Source organism: Prunus mume, linkage group LG4 (assembly GCF_029339155.1).
Source record: "Prunus mume cultivar Tortuosa linkage group LG4, ASM2933915v1, whole genome shotgun sequence".
In the NCBI taxonomy this organism is placed as follows: domain Eukaryota; kingdom Viridiplantae; phylum Streptophyta; class Magnoliopsida; order Rosales; family Rosaceae; genus Prunus; species Prunus mume.
In genome coordinates, this window is record NC_142701.1 from 2,093,474 (window position 1) to 2,112,057 (window position 18,584).

Below are 18,584 nucleotides of genomic sequence, written 5' to 3' on the forward strand. Positions count from 1 at the left end.
GTGGCGAAGCCATAATTTCATGTGTGTGGGGGCCTCTTTTAAATTATAAAGAATAAAAAATACAAACTCACAATACATACGAAAAATAGTATATATATATATATATATCATATGTCAAGAATTATATTGCTTATTGGTTATAATCATAATTGTCCTTGACAAAGGGATAGACAAATACATTATGAGCAAGAAAAATTGTAAGAGATAGACAAAGAGTAGCGATTTAGCAAATATCTTTAAAGCTTTCCCCCCATAATAGAAAGAAAAAATCAAAATTACACAAACTGAAAAAAAAATTTAGGTCCCTTCATGCGTTCATATCATACATGAAAAAATGTTTTCTATAAAAATATTGACTAAGTATGAAAAATGATTTTTTGGAATAATCATTTTTAGCCTAAATCGTATTTTGCACTAAAACCAATTTTTCGTATTTTGATTTGGTGGGAATTTGAATTCCTAGTATTTTGATTTGAATCCAAATAGGAGGTACTTCCTTATTTACATTGTAAACTTAAGTAAATGGACTAATATGAAATTGTATTTTCTTGATTCTCAATAGGAACCTATAAGACAGTAAGAAGTCTCTACCAAAATTTTATTCCAAGGTCATCATTAGTTGCACACATTTTCATGTCAAAATTGAAGACGAGTTAGTCTCATAATAAACTTTCATAATGAAACAAATTTCACACAGGCACAGTCTGTTTGCCGAGGAAATATAAAAATTATTATGTTACTAAAAGAATATAATGAATCTTTCCCATGAGAACATAAAGAAATTGAAAACACACACAAAATTATGGGAAAGAGAAGTGAGAAGGAAAGCGTTAAACTTACAAATAAAATTACAGCATTAAAGTTTCCATTTAGGAAAATTCAAAACATTGCCAAGTCACAGAACATTGCCAAAATAATAATATAAAGTAAAGAATATATATAAAAGTAGAAAAATGAGAGAATTAGTTTGTGTTGGTGATTGTGGTATGTGATATTTTGATGGTGTATTGTGGTTGTTCAAATGTGAAGGAGGAGTGACCTTTTATAGGCATCCAATAACATGTAACCTTCACCACATTAAACTAGAAAATTAAGTAGAAATAAAACATAAAAATTAGATATTTATAACCCCCACAATAAATAAAATAAAACAACCAAAATAATAAATAAATAAAACGGTTAAATTTTTAAAACCTTTTTAAAATTCCAACAATATTTTTATAAGTTATTAGTCTCCAATAAAGGGTTTATATGTGAAACTCCCTAACCAAAATATTATAATTTTTCATAATTAGGGTCAGAAAGTTTTGATGTCTACAAGGTTCTAGATGCTAACAGAAGAAGAAGATTGGAGAAATAGAAAACAGAGGAATTGAGAGAACAACAGAGAACTTGTATTTCATATTTCTTTTTCCTTGATGAGAAATACAGTACAGTGAGTCTTTTATTATAGTCCTGGCTAGTTTAAGCTTTGCTTAGCTACAAAACCTCCTAAGAATAACCCACGTGATTATTACAACAACTAACATAACAAATACACGTGATTAATATGATAATATCACAGCCTTGACACGTCATTAACTAACCACACGTCAGCTTAATCTCTCTCTTTTATATATATATATATATATATATATATATATATATATATATATACAGAGAGCTTATTGAGGATCCTCAAATAAGCTTATTTGAGGGACACCCCTTATAGGCCCCACTCCGGATTGTATTTCACTAATCCAAACCGTCTATTTTGTAGATACTCATTCAAAGATCATCTCTACAAAAAATCACTTGAATCCAATATCATTTGACCACTCAATTGAGTTATTGAAATTTTAGTACTTTCTTGAAACACCGTGTTCATTGATTTTGTAAGACACAATTGGATGTCGAAACGGTTTCCGATTTGTCTAATTTTTTGTAAGGATGATCTATGAATGAAGACCTAAAAAATAGATGGTTTGGATCATTGGGAAAAAAATTGTAGGGTACCCTAAAGGCGTCCCTCAAATAAAATTATTTAAGGATCCCTCAATAGAAGGGGACCGATATATATATATATATATATATATATATCCCCTTCTATGGAGGAAATAAGAATAGATTTCAGATTAATAAACAACAGCTCCACAGAATCTTTATTTATTACATAGCATCACTAGTAAAAAATCACCCTTGCGCGACCACATTTTGCGCGACGAAATTATTAAATCACTCAAAGTCACTTTGAGCGATGAAACACAAAATTTCGTCGCTACAAACCTTGCGCGATAAAATTTTGGGCGACGAATTATTTTTCGTCTCGCAAAATCACTTTACATGACAAACTTTTGCACGACGACAATACATCATCGCGCAAAGTCTTGAGCGACCAAATTTTGCGCAACGAAAAACTATTCGTCGCGCAAAATCACTTTGCTCGATGAAAAACAATTGCGCGACAAAAACAATTTGTCGCTCAAAGAGACTTTGCGTGACAAAACAATAAACTTCGTCGCGCAAAGTCCAATAAATAAAATAAAATAATTCTTTTTTAAAATTTTTTTGTTAGAAAATATTTTTTTAAAATTGACAATCGAATTATTTCATTGTATTCATATAGGGTCAAAGAGTGTAGCTGTAAAAAATCATCAAAATCGGAGTTAAAATAACCGTTAAATCGTGATTTTTCATTTATAACCGTCGAAAAGTTTTGTCCCATTACATTACTTGATCTCTGAAGTTTATTTTTTTGGATTTTTGGCGTATATGATCTTGAAGTATAAACAAACAAGTTTGACGGTTGGATCGTTAAAACTTATTTCGTAGAATGTGTATGCCATCAAAACAATATATTCACTAACAATTAAGAGTTTATTTATACTTATGTTAAATATAACATAAGATTTTGTGGTATCCACTAGTGTAAATATTTTAAATTGACGATCGAATTAGTTCATTGTATTCATATAAGGTCAAAGAGTGTAGCTGTAAAAAATCATCAAAATCGGAGTTAAAATAACTGCTAAATTGTGATTTTTCATTTATAACCGTCGAAAAGTTTTGTCTCGTTAATTGATCTCTGAATGTTTATTTTTTCCGATTTTTGGCGTATATGATCTCAAAGTATAAACAAACAAATTTGATGGTTGGATCGTTGAAACTAGTTTCGTAGAATGCGTATGCCATCAAAACAATATATTCACTAACAATTAAGAGTTTATTTATACTTTTGTTAAATATAACATGAGATTTTGTGGTATCCACTAGTGTAAATTTTTTAACTTGATGATCGAATTAGTTCATTGTATTCATATAGAGTCAAGGAGTGTACCTGTAAAAAATCATCAAAATCGGAGTTAAAATAGCCGTTAAATCGTGATTTTTCATTTATAACCATCGTAAAGTTTTGTCCTGTTACTTGATCTCTGAATGTTTATTTTTTCCGATTTTTGGCGCATATGATCTCAAAGTATAAACAAACAAGTTTGACGGTTGGATCGTTGAAACTAGTTTCGTAGAATGCGTATGCCATCAAAACAATATATTCACTAACAATTAAGAGTTAATTTATACTTTTGTGGTATCCACTAGTGTAAATATTTTAAATTAACCATCGAATTATTTCATTGTATTCATATAGGGTCATGGAGTGTAGCTGTAAAAAATCATCAAAATCGGAGTTAAAATAACCGTCAAATCGTGATTTTTCATTTATAACCGTTGAAATTTTTTGTCCCATTACTAGGTCTCTGAATGTTTGTTTTTTGCGATTTTTGGGGTATACGATCTTGAAGTATATACAAACAAGTTTGACGGTTGGATCGTTGAATGGTGTGTGCATATATATATTTATTTACGTTCGGTAGAAGGATGAAGAGCACTCAGGCCGAGACGTATTTTCCCAAGAAAGTTTTGAATGCGAGTTGGCGAGCGGAAGAAATGCGGAACAGCAATAAGCGAGACAATCCCAGGACAGAAGGAACAACCAACAAGTTGGCTACAGATCCGCTTTGCTTCTCCAAACCAACCAAAGAAATGGCAAACCACCTCGGACCCTTGTTTATAACAGAAACTTTGGGGTGTTCCTATTCCCAAAACTATGGTAGATGGAGGTGCAGCCATCAACCTTCTTACAGAATCTTTGAGCAAAATGGGCAGAAAGAAAAGATTTAATTCCAACCACTTTGACCATCACCAATTTCGCAGGAGGCATCACCAAAACCCTTGGGATCCTAGATGTGGATGTCTTAGTAGGAAGCAAGAAGCTGAAGGTTGCATTCTTTGTGGTAGATACTACCTCTACCACTTACAATGCATTGCTTGGCAGAGACTGGATTCACCAGAGTCTATGTGTTCCTTCCACTCTTCATCAACAGTTAGCTTTATGGAATGAAGAAGGCTACATGGAGATAATAGAGGCCGATCCACGGCCATTTCTACCTTCTGCCATGTGTTGTGAGGCAAGGTATTATCATGATGACCTTGGTCCTTTCACCTTCTTTGGAGTCAACCAGAACGGCCGCCCCCATGGTGTCACGGCCCAGAGGCTCATTGAAGAAGGTCTAACCAATTCCTTGGAGGATTGGAACAGACCTTTTGTTCTAAATTTCCATAGCACTAATGTCTAGTCCCAATCAACAAGAAAAGGATCGAGCTGCAGAATCCAAAAAGATTGTTGATATACTGGGAGGAAAGAAAGTTTTTTGCGCAGAATCCAGCCATCAATATGGCAGAATTCACTCATGAAAGCACGGAAAGCCGGGAGGAAGAGGAACTACAGGAGGAAGTGCTAGATTTTGCACCACCGCCTTTGGATGACTCTGCTGAGGTAGAAGATCCTTTCGGAAATAAACTTAGGAACAAGGAGGATCCAAGGCCTACCTTTATCAGCGCACTATTGAAAGAGCCACTTAAGAATGAACTCGTTGCACTTCTACAAGAGTTCAAAGATTGTTTTGCTTGGCATTATCATGAGATGCCAGGATTAGACAGGGAATTGGTAGAACACAACAATCACAACAACTCCATGGACACAGAACTAAAAGTCAAAGAAGAAATAGAAAGGTTGTTCAAGGCAGGATTCATCAGGCCTGCCATCTATCTTGATTGGCTAGCTAATATTGTACGATTCCCAAGGTTGTCAACGGTCGATCCGGCCCAAAGCGTCAGTCCAGCCGGGTATCTCGGTCGATCCAGGCCCACCACTGGTATCTCGATCCATCCAGACCAACGTGGGAAGAGAAGACATCGACGTGGAAGACAAGCGTCACCTGATGCTAATAAAAGCTAGTAATGAAAACGCCGCACGGGCACTAGCTTAGTGGGAAGAGTGGCGACGTGAGGTAATGGGAATTTACCACGCGCCAATTTAATGGCCATAATATTTAAGTCCGAAACTGTTCCAAAACGATTCAGACTTACGGGCATTGTTTGGGCCAAAAATTGACACACCAAATAAAAGATGAAGCCAAAAAACCGAAGAGAGCCCAAGGCTCATCGAAACAATCCCACGTGACATCTACGGGATGAAGAAAAGTCGACAATGGCGTATCATAGAAGAAGTGATTGAAGGTTCATGACATCAAGTTGATTCTGAAAAAACTGAAGATCAAATCCCTCTTACATACATATATATATATATATATATATATATTCAGATATTTTTCTTCTGTATTTTCAGAGAAGGTAATTCTCCCAAGGAGATAAGCAAGTTACAATCTCAGAGAGGGATAAGCAGGAAAGCAGGGAGCTGTCCAGAAAAGGAATCAAACTAACCATCACGGGTAAAATATCACAAGGGGCAGTTGAAATTGGGAAAGAGATTAGGTTCCTTTTCAAGAAAATCAGGGAAGTGATTGCCTATTTGAGAGCCTATCTGCCAAAACTGAAGAAATCCTATTTTCTTTCCTTCCATTAAAGAAGAGGAAAAGGGGGGAAATATCTTTGCCGCCCAATAAATAAACACAATCACCCTACTCCAGAGAAGAAACAGTTTACTATAAATACAAGAAGGAGTGAACAGGTAAGGGACAACACAACAAAAATCAAAACACAAACAAAACAACAATCAATCCAACACTCAAGTCATCAATCAAACAAACAACTCAAAATCAACCAGAAGCTCACTTGAATTCCAAGTGAAAACCAGCTTTAGATTAGAATTCCCAAGGTTCAGACTTAGAAAATAAGTCATTCAAAACGAGATTTCTCTCGTTACAAATTTGGTTTAGCAAAAAACCAAGACAGGTAGAGCTTGAGCTTTTCTCAAACATGAAAACCTCAACAAATTTTAAAGATGCGATCTTTAGCCCATTGAAGTCCTCGAGACAGCCATACGCGCCTACAAGATCAAGAAGCCGCAGATTACGCCACTCGTGCTTCACAAAAGCTTAAGGTACATTGAAGCTCTGCTGAATCAACCTTTGGTATCGATTTATAGTTGAAGCTTAGCAAATCAAGGTTGTCAATGGTCCACCAGCCCAGCGTCAAATTAATCCAGCCCGGACATTTCGTCCCTGTAACAAAACCTTCCATCTCGACGAAATGAAGTTCCAATCAGTATCTTCATCTCTCTAGCATGAGTATTTATTGTTATAGTTTTGTAAAGCGATTCTACGCTTAAACAGTTTAAATTCCATCAACCATTACAGCCAGAACAACCTCTTTATACTGAGATAAATTGTTAAAGTCCTCACCAGTCTGAGGCAAGAAAAGAACTTACTTGGGAGATATTCCTCACCCAAATTCACAATTGTTTGTTTGCAGAAATCAGTAACTTGCAAGTTATCCATTCCAAACTAAGTCTGCTAGAATTTTATTACTAGCGTTAGGGCACGCCACACCAAAGAAAGCGACTTGTTGACGGTCTATGGTTCTCAAGCGGGGGAACTTTGCCCTTCCATCACAGGAGTAAACGCAAAACGGGCAAACAATATGACATGCCCGTATGCAAGGAAGATATAACTTCGGTTGGCACGCTAGAAAAATTTGTTACCTTGGTCATCAGAGATGGTTACCATGGGACCACGAGTGGCGGAAAATGATAAAGATTTTGACGGAACACAGGCGCGCCTCGGACCTAGAGAATGGTCCAGTGATGAGATCTTGGAACAACAGCTTGGATTTTGCTCCGCTCGGGAAAATAGTTAGTCGGACGGACCTTCTACACATTTGAACTGGACGCACAAGTCTATGTTCTTTGAGCTCCCATATTGGTCGAAACTAAAATTGAGGCACAATCTCGACGTTATGCATGTTGAGAAAAATGTATTTGACACATTGATGGGTACGATTCTAGATATCGAGGGCAAGACAAAGGACACCATCAAAGCTCGTCTTGATTTGGAAAGAATGGGCATACGAAGGGGATTGTGGATGAATAGGGACAGTGATAAAGCTAGAAGGGATCTTGAATTTTTTTCCATGAAACCGAATGACAAAAAGATTTTCTAAAGTTTGTATCATCTATAAAGTTTCCTGATGGGTATGCTTCTAATATCGCACGTTACATAAATGTTGACGGGGGTAAATTTGCTGGATTAAAGAGCCATGACTGCCATGTATTTATGCAACGCCTACTTCCTGTGGGTATTCGACATCTATTGCCGGAAGATGTAGTCAAACCAATCATGTTGTTGTCCAAATTTTTTTCCCAACTGACAGCAAAAACGTTGCGAAAGATAGACATTCATCAGTTGCGCCATGACATTGTCCAAGTCCTATGCAAGTTTGAAATGATATTCCCTCCAGCGTTCTTCACAAGTATGATCCACGTGATAGTTCACTTGCTAGAAAAGGCATTGCTTGCTGGTCCTGTCAACTGTCATTGGATGTATCCAATAGAAAGGTATATAATCCTCATCATTTGTTTATGCATCCTTATCCCACGCTTGCTAATTTGTATCGTATTGTTTTTTTTTTAGCAGGCTTCTCGGAGAGCTGAAAAATCAACTGTAATAGGGTGAAGCCCGAAGGCTCAACTATAGAGGCTTGGTTCAATATGAGTTCGTGACTTTCTGTGGAATGTATTTAAAAGATGTGGAGACGGCTTTCAATCTACCTCAGCGCAATAATGATGGAGGTGTGAGAAATGAGAAACTTTCTGTTTTTGCCCAAAGCGCACGACCCTTTGGAGATCCTGCACGAGGATAGTCGTTTTCCAGAAATGACATGGAGGTAGCGCAATGGTTCGTACTGAACAATTGTGATGAGATAATGGCATACTTAGATGAGCATGAAGAGATGATAAAGCGAGAACATCCATCACATTTGTATGGCAATAAACACAGTGAATTGTTTCCAAAATGGTTTTTGGAATATGTAAGTTATAAGTGTATTGCATTTGACATATATATTGTAGTATTTAATTTTCTCAAACTAACATGTGAATGTTTTTGTATAATATTAGGTGAATAAATTGAAATCATCGAATTCCCCCACTTACAGTGAAGAGTTATATAACTTGGCATTCGAGCTGATTCACGCTGAATTGTTCTCGGGTGCCATGTTAACGGCCAAGTTTTTGGGGACTGCACGAGATGATAAGTTGTGTACGCAAAACAGCAGTGTCCATGTCCCAGGTGGAGGCGAAAGTACGGACATTGATTTCTATAGCAAACTCACAACTGTCGTGCAATTGCTTTATAAAGACCGATACCAAGTGATCATGTTTAAGTGTCGATGGTTTGATACAAACCCAAATAGGCAAGGAAGTGTTAAAATCGACCATGGCTTACTATCTGTGAACATTAACAGAACTTGGTATGATGACGACCCTTACATTTTGGCAAATATGGCAACACAGATTGTGTATCTAGATGACCTTAAAGCCGGGAGTGGTTGGAAGGTTGTTCAGAAGATGGATCAACGGAACGTGTATGCTATACCAGAACTAGACCCAACTGACAACAACGTTGACAACATCGCTGACCAACGTTTGGAATCTTCCATGGAAAATGATGCAGAAACACTTCGAGATACAAATGTTATATAAGAACCGTTTCAGCTGCAAGGAGTGTCTTCAATCGAAATACCGATTCACTCAATTACAATTGACCTTGGTGATCTACTGCGATACGATGTTCCAGTGGGCCCGAACTACGAAAGTGATGAGGAGGAGGATTGGGAGACCAAAAGTGATGATAGTGACGATAACGAAAGTTATTATAGTTCAGATGATTAAAAAAAATTATAATTTATTTGCAACTTGCATTTATCAACTCAATTTTTTGTTTCTTCTTTTGTTTATTTGGATATTTTGATGTGAATATTAGAAGAAGAAAAAATTGAATTGATAAATGCTTAATTAACAAATTTGCCTTTTTTATTCTTATGTGATTAATGCTATGTCTCAATTAACTGTTTCACTTATGGAATTAATGGGTTTCGCTTCGACAGACCTGCCGAATTTCCGAACCCGAGACAATCTCGTGGAGACCCCGCATCACACCCACGCCGGGTTTACTCCTTAAATCTATGTCTCGCCACTATAGAAGATTAAGGGCACGAGACTCTTTAAATTTCGCGTAGTCTCCGTAAATTGAACATTTCCCCAAAATTCCCATCCGCATAAAACGCATTTTATAACCCAACCGGCAGCACGCACAATATAATCTCATGCAATTTACATAAAGGGCCTCCGACCTTCAAATAATTCTAGCAGAACTGCCCACAATGTTTGTAAAATAACTTAATGCATCAAACATGCATATAATAAATTCAAAATCTATTTATACACACTTTCACTCACTCAGTCTACAGGACCAATCTCAATTCAACCAAGTTTCAGGACCAACAACAAGGTCCGAACCAATCTCAATAAGACCACCTAAGTGGGGTCTAATCTGTGGCTGCACCTAGTAACTTCAGGCTGCCTACGTACCCTACTAAGGGATCAAGCCACACGTAGCTCTTTCCTATCTATCCTGGCTACTATTATCAAATAAACCATTACCGCCATACAATTTCATATTCTAGGATTTATCCATCACAACTCACCAAACACAATCACAATATCACCCTCATACGACGGACGACCCGCCCAGAGGCCCGCCAACACGGCTAATCCAAAGACGCTGCGGCGACCACACCGGCCCGCCATTCTCACCACTCACACAATCATATCTCCTCATACGCCGGGACGCACCCGCCACGTATGGGGTCCGCCAACATGCCGCTAATCCAAAGACGCTGCGGCGACCTCACATTGGGCCTGCTACATTCTCACCACCACACAATCATATCTCCTCATACGCCGGACGCACCCGCCACGTATGGGGCCTCAACACGCCGCTAATCCAAAGACGCGGCGACCTACACTAGGCCCGGCTACATTCTCACCACTCACACAATCATATTCCTCATACGCCGAGACGCACCCGCCACGTGTGGTCCGCCAACACACCGCTAATCCAAAGACGATGCGACTCACACTAGGCCTCGCTACATTCTCACCACCCTCACACAATCATATCTCCTCATACGCCGGGACGCACAGGCCACGTGATGGGTTCTCACAACACGCCGCTAATCCAAAGACGCTGCGACCTCACACCGGCCTGCCATATTCTCACCAGCCCTCACACAATCATATCTCCTCATAAGTCGACGCACCCGGCACGTGGGGTCCGCCAACACGCCGCTAATCCAAAGACGCTGCGCGACTCACACCGGGCCTCGCTACATTCTCACCAGCCTCACACAATCATATCTCCTCATACGCCGACGCACCCAGCCACGATGGGGCCCGCCAACACGCTCGCTAATTCAAAGACGCTGCGACCACACCGGGCTGGCTACATTCTCACCACCCCACACAATAATATCTCCTCATACGCCGGGACGCACCCGCCACGTATGGGATCTCAACACGCCGGCTAATCCAAAGACGCCGCGACTCACACCGGGCTCGCATACATTCTCACCAAATTTCACACAATCATATTATGGGGTACGTGGGGTAGTGCGTATAGCACTCGTAAGCTAACATTCGATCGCTTTATTTACCTTTATACATCCACACAATTAAATATATAAAATATAATTTCTACTCTTATACAAACCTCAACCCTGGTATAGCCTCTGATAATTTCGCCATTTAAAACATATAATAATATTCTAAATTTGCATATAAACCATTTAACTCAACAACACTCAAGACCTGCCACTAAGGTCATTTTAACCCTCCTGGGATGGTAGAACTACAACGAAAGTCTAAAGGTCAACCCGGGGTCAAACGACCCAAACTTGGTCCAACAGGCCCGCGGGGCCCACGACCTCCAAATTATGATCCGAAAGTTCTTATAGGTTCGACAAGGTCTAGGACACACGTCCCGCAAGTTTGGTCCAGATCGGACGGTCGGATCGCTCACGATCGCACGATCGGACGGTTACTAAAACCCTAACCCTAGGTTGGCATTTCCGAGTATCCGACTCCATTTTTCGATCCGTCGAATCCTACACGATCCTGGTAATACCCGATCAACATATTACAACTTCAGGACCATCCAACGGTCCAAACCTAGCGAACCCGGAAAATACGCGATATGCGATATCTGGCGCTCGAACTCTAACGGTATCCAATGAGATCCGAGCACACCTACGGCCGTGACATTGAGAGGATCACGCGTGGGACAAAAATGCCTCAGCCACGGTGCCCACGCACGCCACACGCGCCGCGCAAATACAGGTGTCTAAAGCGATATCGCATCGCCGGAAAACTTTCAAATCGTGAGCCAAGACTCCTACCCTAGGTAATACACCTAATTTGGAGCCACTTTTTTCTTGGGCATACCCCAAAAACTGACCGAAGTGGCCGGAATCTCGATCGCAAAACCGGCTGAAACCTAAATCGAAAATCGGATGATCTACACTCAAAATTGATGCAATCCTACCCAACGATCAGCTAGATCATGAAAAATAGGTAGGAATCCATACCTCATCACCAGAAATGGTGGCCGGATGAAGGAGATCGAGCCGAGAAGTTTCGGCGAAACCGCCAAATCGATTTTCCGCGATCGAGCGGCGGCCGATGTCGGGAAGGACCGGGTCTTGACGGCGGGTCTGAGCCGGTCCTTTACTGGTCCGGCCCATCGCCATGGACGGTGGCCGGAGTTTAAGAGAGAGAGAGAGAAGCTGCCGCTGGGGAGAGAGAGAGAGCGCTGGGAGAGAGAGAGTGACAGGGCAATTCCATCTTAACCAAAACCCACTTCAAAATATTTACAATTATGCCTCTAAGCTTCATTTGACCATATTTCTCTCGTTACAACTCCGATTCGAGCCCACTACGTGTCTACGGACTCATCTCACCGTTTCTACGCATTGGTACAACCGGAATTCCAAAATTCTTCCGGGTAAGAAAATGACTAAAATACCCCTATCCCACGGGTAATTTCTCAATTCCACTTAAATAAATTAAAACATGGGATAAATTTTGGGTCGGGGTGTTACACGTTCAGTCATTCAAAATTTCACGAGAGAGCTCTTACATGTTAGATTATTATTTTTTAGTTTGGTTGGTAATAATATTAGTAAAATGATGTCCTAATCTATGATAAGGAAATTCGACAGACAAATTGCACTCATATCTACCGTGAGATGATGTTAATCACAATTCACAATAACAATATACTGAGCGAAATGTTTTCCAAGCTTATAGAATAGTTCAAAAATTGCTTTCTTTGAAAAAGGAAAAATACAAAACAATATTGGGAAAGGAGGTTATCGAAACTTCACTATATATGTTATCATTCATTTACATGTAATTTTAACTCTATGACAAAGTATAGAGTGAGCACTTAATCTAAGTCTTATAACAGTCACCAACAAACATAATGATGATGCTTATGGACTATCGAGTGTTGCTTGCACTAGAAGAGTTATAAAAGTTGTTCTTCTAATTATGATGCCAATTTGCTTCCAATATATATATATATATATATATATATATATATTCATAGCAATGAAAATCTGCTCTAGGAATGTAACTTATAATCATATAATTTTTTTAATTAGACATAATTACAATTGTCATCCATAAAACCCCAACATATACTTCAAGAAACACTTATGTTTAGAGCAGAATCATTCATTACAAGTTAGTTGGGAATACTCCAACAATGTTATATTCTAATCCAAATTCATTGGTAATATTATAGACAAAGCACATGCATTCAAAACTTAGCAAATTAGATTAGTGTATATTTTTCTTTATTTTCATATAGATGCTAGCCTATTCTTTTTATTATTATAATATTTTTTTTGTCTGAACATGCTAGACTATTCGAAGGCATCTTAATTTTTTTTTTTAAAGGTTTAGGATGGGTTTGTGGGACGAAATAGGGGCTTCTACGTCGCGCAAGTTGCGAACATATGTACTTTAGCGACGCATAATCTGCCGCACTGCTGTTGGTTAAGGGTGGAAATTTGCGCGCTTTAGGTTTAGGTTAAGGGTTTAGGGTTGAGGTTTTGCGCAACAGTGCTCTTCGCCGCTCAAGGTACCCAAAATTTAATTAGGCCTTAATATTTACTTTTTATGTTTTGCGCAATGCTAATATTCTTCGCGCGCAAGATCCGAATATTGTTCTTCGCGCGACGCAGATTGTTTTCTTCGCCGCCAAGGTTCTGAAAATTTTGCCTGTCTAATTCTTTAGGGTTTAGGTTTTGCGCGACGGAAATGTTCTTGGTCGCACTACTACAAAATTGAAATAGACGACGGAAAACACGCGCTCTTTTCTTTTTTCAAACCGCATTAAATCGATACAGTCATCTTTTTGAATGTCAAACTACGACGGAATTAACCGTCGCCTTTACATTAATAGACGACGGTTATTTAAGAAAAACCGCCGCCTATTTTCAGAAAAACCGCCGCTCATTACATTAATAGACGACGTTATTTTCAGAAAAACCGCCGTCTATTACATGTAATAGATGATTTGTTTTAAAGAACCGCCGTCTATTAATGTAATAGACTACGGTTTTTCTGAAATAGACTACGGTTTTACATTTTAGTTTTTTTTTTTCTTGTTTCCTATGGTATCAGAAATATATACTCAAATATATTATTACCCACAGAATACATATATATACTAAAAAATTGTTTCTTTCATAAATAGAATATCAAGAGTACAATAGAACAAAATAAAATCTAAAAAATGAAAGCTACAAGCTGCAAGCCTAATTACAATAATACACCAAAATTCCTATACCTAATTATCCTTCTAGTCCAGTTCTCCATATGTATATAGAGCTATACATTCATCATCACCACTTGTCATCATTCCAAGCTGCTTTGCCTACACAAAAATTATTTGCTCCTAAACATCAAATTGACATACATATCAGATTCTCAACAACAAAAGGATAACAGAGAAGCAGTAAAAAGATGCATGTATTCTAGTTACAAAGCAACAAAGGTAAGCATAAACTATTGCAAATTGCTATTTGAAGTGCAGTTACCTGTTCAAACAGAAAGCTATCTATACAATCTAAAGTGGAATTACCTGTTCAAACGGATGTTAGTAAAAAGCTTTCTTGCAGCAGCCCTAGTGAACATCTTAAAACCACAGCGATGCTGAAGAATACCACGTCAGGATAACAATTAAGTGCCTTCACTTAAGATTTGGTACACTATGCAGAAAATTGCAAAACATACATTGATAGAATTGGATCATGAACAAATTATCCCAAGACATTCATTTTATATTTATACAAGGCAAATCACCCATTAAACTTATCACAACACGTCAAAGAGAGAGGAACTCTAGTTTTAGGTCAAATACAGATGCACAAATTAAGAAAAAATAAAAAAAAAAGATTCTTAGCTTGCAATAAATGAATAGACACATAAAATTGAATTGAAAAAGGAAAAAAATCACAAGTTGAACATTATGGGGGGTGTAGTGACTAGTGAGTGACCTTGGTAACCATCAATTGCCACAAGTGTGCTGACCGTGAGCCTAGCCATGGCCGATTGTCAACCAAGATATAGAATTTCTTGCTTTCAGGGGCCAGGAAAAGGCTAAGATCCGAAAGGTAAGACTGCAAGTCTCTGCAATCAAATAGCACAAAACACATCACTTCATAATTTACACAAAAAAAGAAAATAAGCAAAAACAGCAGCACATAATATGTTTTCCAGAGGTGAAAAAGCACAAGGTTTTCCCTGCATTTAGCAATATACTAAATCACTATCACAACAAAATACGCATACGTACACAAGAGCTGAAAATTAGAAACCAGCATCAACTTCACTTGTAAATTGACCTGGTTGTGAGTGTTAAGCAAATTAAAATTTATGCCATAAAAACTCAGAATCAAGGCTGCTAAACCACTTCTGGCACAGACTGAAACATGCTTGTTGCCTCAAAACGAGAATAAATTAAGAAAATTAATAACAAATATAATTAGAATTTAAGAAGTACAAATAAGAAATTTAAGATTGTTACCCAATTTGCAAACTGGTGAGGGGGAAATGCAGCGACCAGCGTCACCTTTCCCCATCACAATCAAGCCTTGCGCCCAATTTGTCACCAATCACTGCTTCACAGAATTCACAAATGCAATTAATACAATACACAATCCAACATATAAATACATACTATATGTATATCATGAATGCATATGTTGTATGTATGTATGTATGCATCTCTCATCTCTATTTGAGAAATTAAAGCCTGAGACTGAGAAAGGGGACTGACCAGAGTTCTTATGAAATAAATGCACTCCAGAATAAAAATCTATATGAATAGACAACCAGCATAATCCAAACAGAGCAACAACTCATAATCAAATTGAAACAATATAATAGGTAAATCATAAAGAACATAAAAATTTCAGACCAACTATTGCAAAGGCCTTCACGACTTGGGAGGTTTTGTTGCAGAAGGAGCAAGCTTAGGGTTTCGGTGGGTTTGATCTGAAAGAGCTGGAGATCGATGAGAGAGTATAAGTAAAAGGATACTAGGGATTTGAAATAGCAAAAGCCCCAAATCTCTTACCGAAACTCTCACTGACCACGATGGCGCGACGAGATGGCGAGCTCAGAAACCTTGAGTAAAGTCGTAGTGGAGCAGACGACGTTATCGATCACGACCTGCAAAGCAAAAGAAGCGAATGGTCAAGAGAGAGATGCATAGCAAAAAGAGAAAGATAGACGAAGAGAAGATATGTGACGATGAGGGAGCAAGAGAGATGGGGATAATTCATAGGGACTGTTTAAGAACAGAGTTGAGAGAGCGCTGCGAGAATTAGACGAGGGAATGTTTTCGAGTGGGGGGAAATCTGAAAATTAGGTCGGGAGCGAACTCACTTAAGGAGCCTAGCGTGTTTTAAAAGATGACCTTTGTAATTTATAAACGTCGTCTTTTAAAACACAACTCTATTTTAGTGGTGTATAAACTGGTATATCACGACGGTTTTTGTGAAATCGTCATCTTTTAAAATATAATGACGGTTTTAAACTATACCGTCGCCTATTTTGTGTCGTGGTTTTACAATTTTAGTAGTGTCGCAAGCAATATGCGCGACGCAGGTAGTCTTCTCGTCGCTCAAGGTCCCAAAAGAGTAAATATCTAGGTTTTTTTTGTGCGACGTAACTCTCTTGGTTGCGCAAGCTACGAAATATTTCCTTGCACGACGCAGATGTTCTTCTTCGTCGCTAAAGGTGCCGAAAATTTTAGGCGAACTAAATGTGAAAAAGCCGCCGTTTTTTTTCAGACTCTCCTTCTTCCCCCGCGAACAAGCCTCTCCTTCTTCCTCCAGCCGTGCCCTCCCAAACCTCCATACCACCACCACTGGCCACGTCCAGCCCCAAGACCAGACCTAACACGTCCGCCCGGACCCCACCGTCACATCCCAGGCCTTCGCCGCCCCCGTTGATGACCCCTAACCAAAGCACAAACCCTCTCTCCCGTTCCCCCTCTTTTACTCGAAATTCTCCCCCTCTCTCTCCAACCCAAATTCTCTCCCTCTCTCTCTAACCGAAAAGCCCCATCATTGTAAACAAGTCACCACCAGCGCCTCCCTCTCGCATCCGCTGCTGTCTGTATCAAGGTGAAATTTTTTTCCTTTTTGTTATTATGTTTTAATGTGTTTATGAATTTTTTTTCTCTTTGAATATATATATTTATTTGTGGTATTGGGTTGTTATTTTGGATTTCAGATTTGATTGGAGGTGTTGATCAAGCATTGTGGTCTTCGATTTGTGATTTTGTAAGTATATTGTTGTTTGATTCGTTCGTTTGCAGCCCTATTTACATTTCATTGTTTATTTTATTTTTAAAAATTAATCATGAGGGTTTAGCCGTAAATAACAGAAAACTGATATATGCAGTGGGGATGAGTTTCAATGATATAGCTGCAAAAATGTGTTTGAACTTGTTTGTTGTCATGTCTTTCTGATTTTGTAAGTGTATTGCCGTTTTTTGTTTTGGTTGGTTGGTTGGATTGAGTTGCATTTATTTGGGGGGTTTAAAATATGACCTACTGTTAGTTTTTAAGAACTGGAGTTGTGGTTTTATAAATTTGGTACTACATTTGATTTTTCTATCATATGTGCTTATGATTTTTCTTGTTTGCTGTATGAGTTTATCTTGTATCAAACACACTGGAAAAAATAAAAAATCAATATGGTATACATTAATATGTGCCTAGTCTGATGATTGGTTAGGATTTTGTGTTTTCTTGAATGGGTTCCTATTTTTTTGATTACTTTGACCATGACCATGACCTTTTGTATTAAAAAAAAATTGAAATAAATGTGTAAATGGTTTTTTACCACATTAAAGTAACTATGTTTAACCTATGGATGCTTGTTCAATTGTGCAGATGTCAAACCTTATTAGAAGTCGTAAGGCGGTGACGACTGCATAGATGTCGCCTCCCAACTCGCCTTCACTGCCACGCTTCTAGCAATGATGGACTACATGCTAGTTGGTCCCGGGCCTCGCACCGGCGCCATTAGCATCATCCGTGGCGCAACTTGTTAGCGCCATGCATTGTCATCGCTTCTAGCACCCGCACCAACACAACCTCGATAAAGGTGCGCCAGTGGTCACAACCTGTAAAGATTCCTTGAACTGCAATTGTTTTGGACAAATATTTTATAGTAGAATTTTTTATTTAACTTTAATTTTATATTTCTTTGCAACCAAGAAGAACACTCGGGGGCCTTGTCGCGCAGTTGAAGAAGACAAGCGCATCGGGTCAGAGCAACGGCGGAATTGTATAGCTCATTGGCCCACGACATTGGTCACGCTTGTTCGCCCATTGCCCGATGAAATGGAAGTCTTGGAAGGTCATGCCTGATTTAAACAAGGATGGAGGTGTGCGGACAGTTGTCGGTATGTATCCTACTTTTTAATTGTTTTTTCTTCAAGTTTTATATATTTCTATTACTTAATGTATGTAATTAATTTATTGCATAACAACTACAATTTAGAAGACCTCGACGACGGGTCGTTGACGCACGTCAACCGACTCTTCACTGAGAGGTACAAGCAGTGGAAGAGCGACTTGCACCACCATTTTCAGACATTTGATGATCCGCAAGTCGCTCTGCATGAGGGTTGCCCGCAGGAGCTTGAGGGACGGGAGGATAGTTG

At 38.7% G+C, this 18,584-nt stretch overlaps 1 long non-coding RNA gene across 1 annotated transcript; it reads right to left on the reverse strand.

Moving 5' to 3' along the window:
* Positions 1-14,067: 14,067 nt before the first annotated feature.
* Positions 14,068-16,314, reverse strand: LOC148917631 (uncharacterized). Its single transcript, XR_016125764.1, has 6 exons — positions 15,981-16,314; positions 15,822-15,907; positions 15,429-15,519; positions 14,899-15,031; positions 14,484-14,554; positions 14,068-14,297 (listed from the first exon to the last, which is right to left on the reverse strand). It is a non-coding gene; the product is annotated as an uncharacterized LOC148917631 (long non-coding RNA).
* Positions 16,315-18,584: the final 2,270 nt, after the last annotated feature.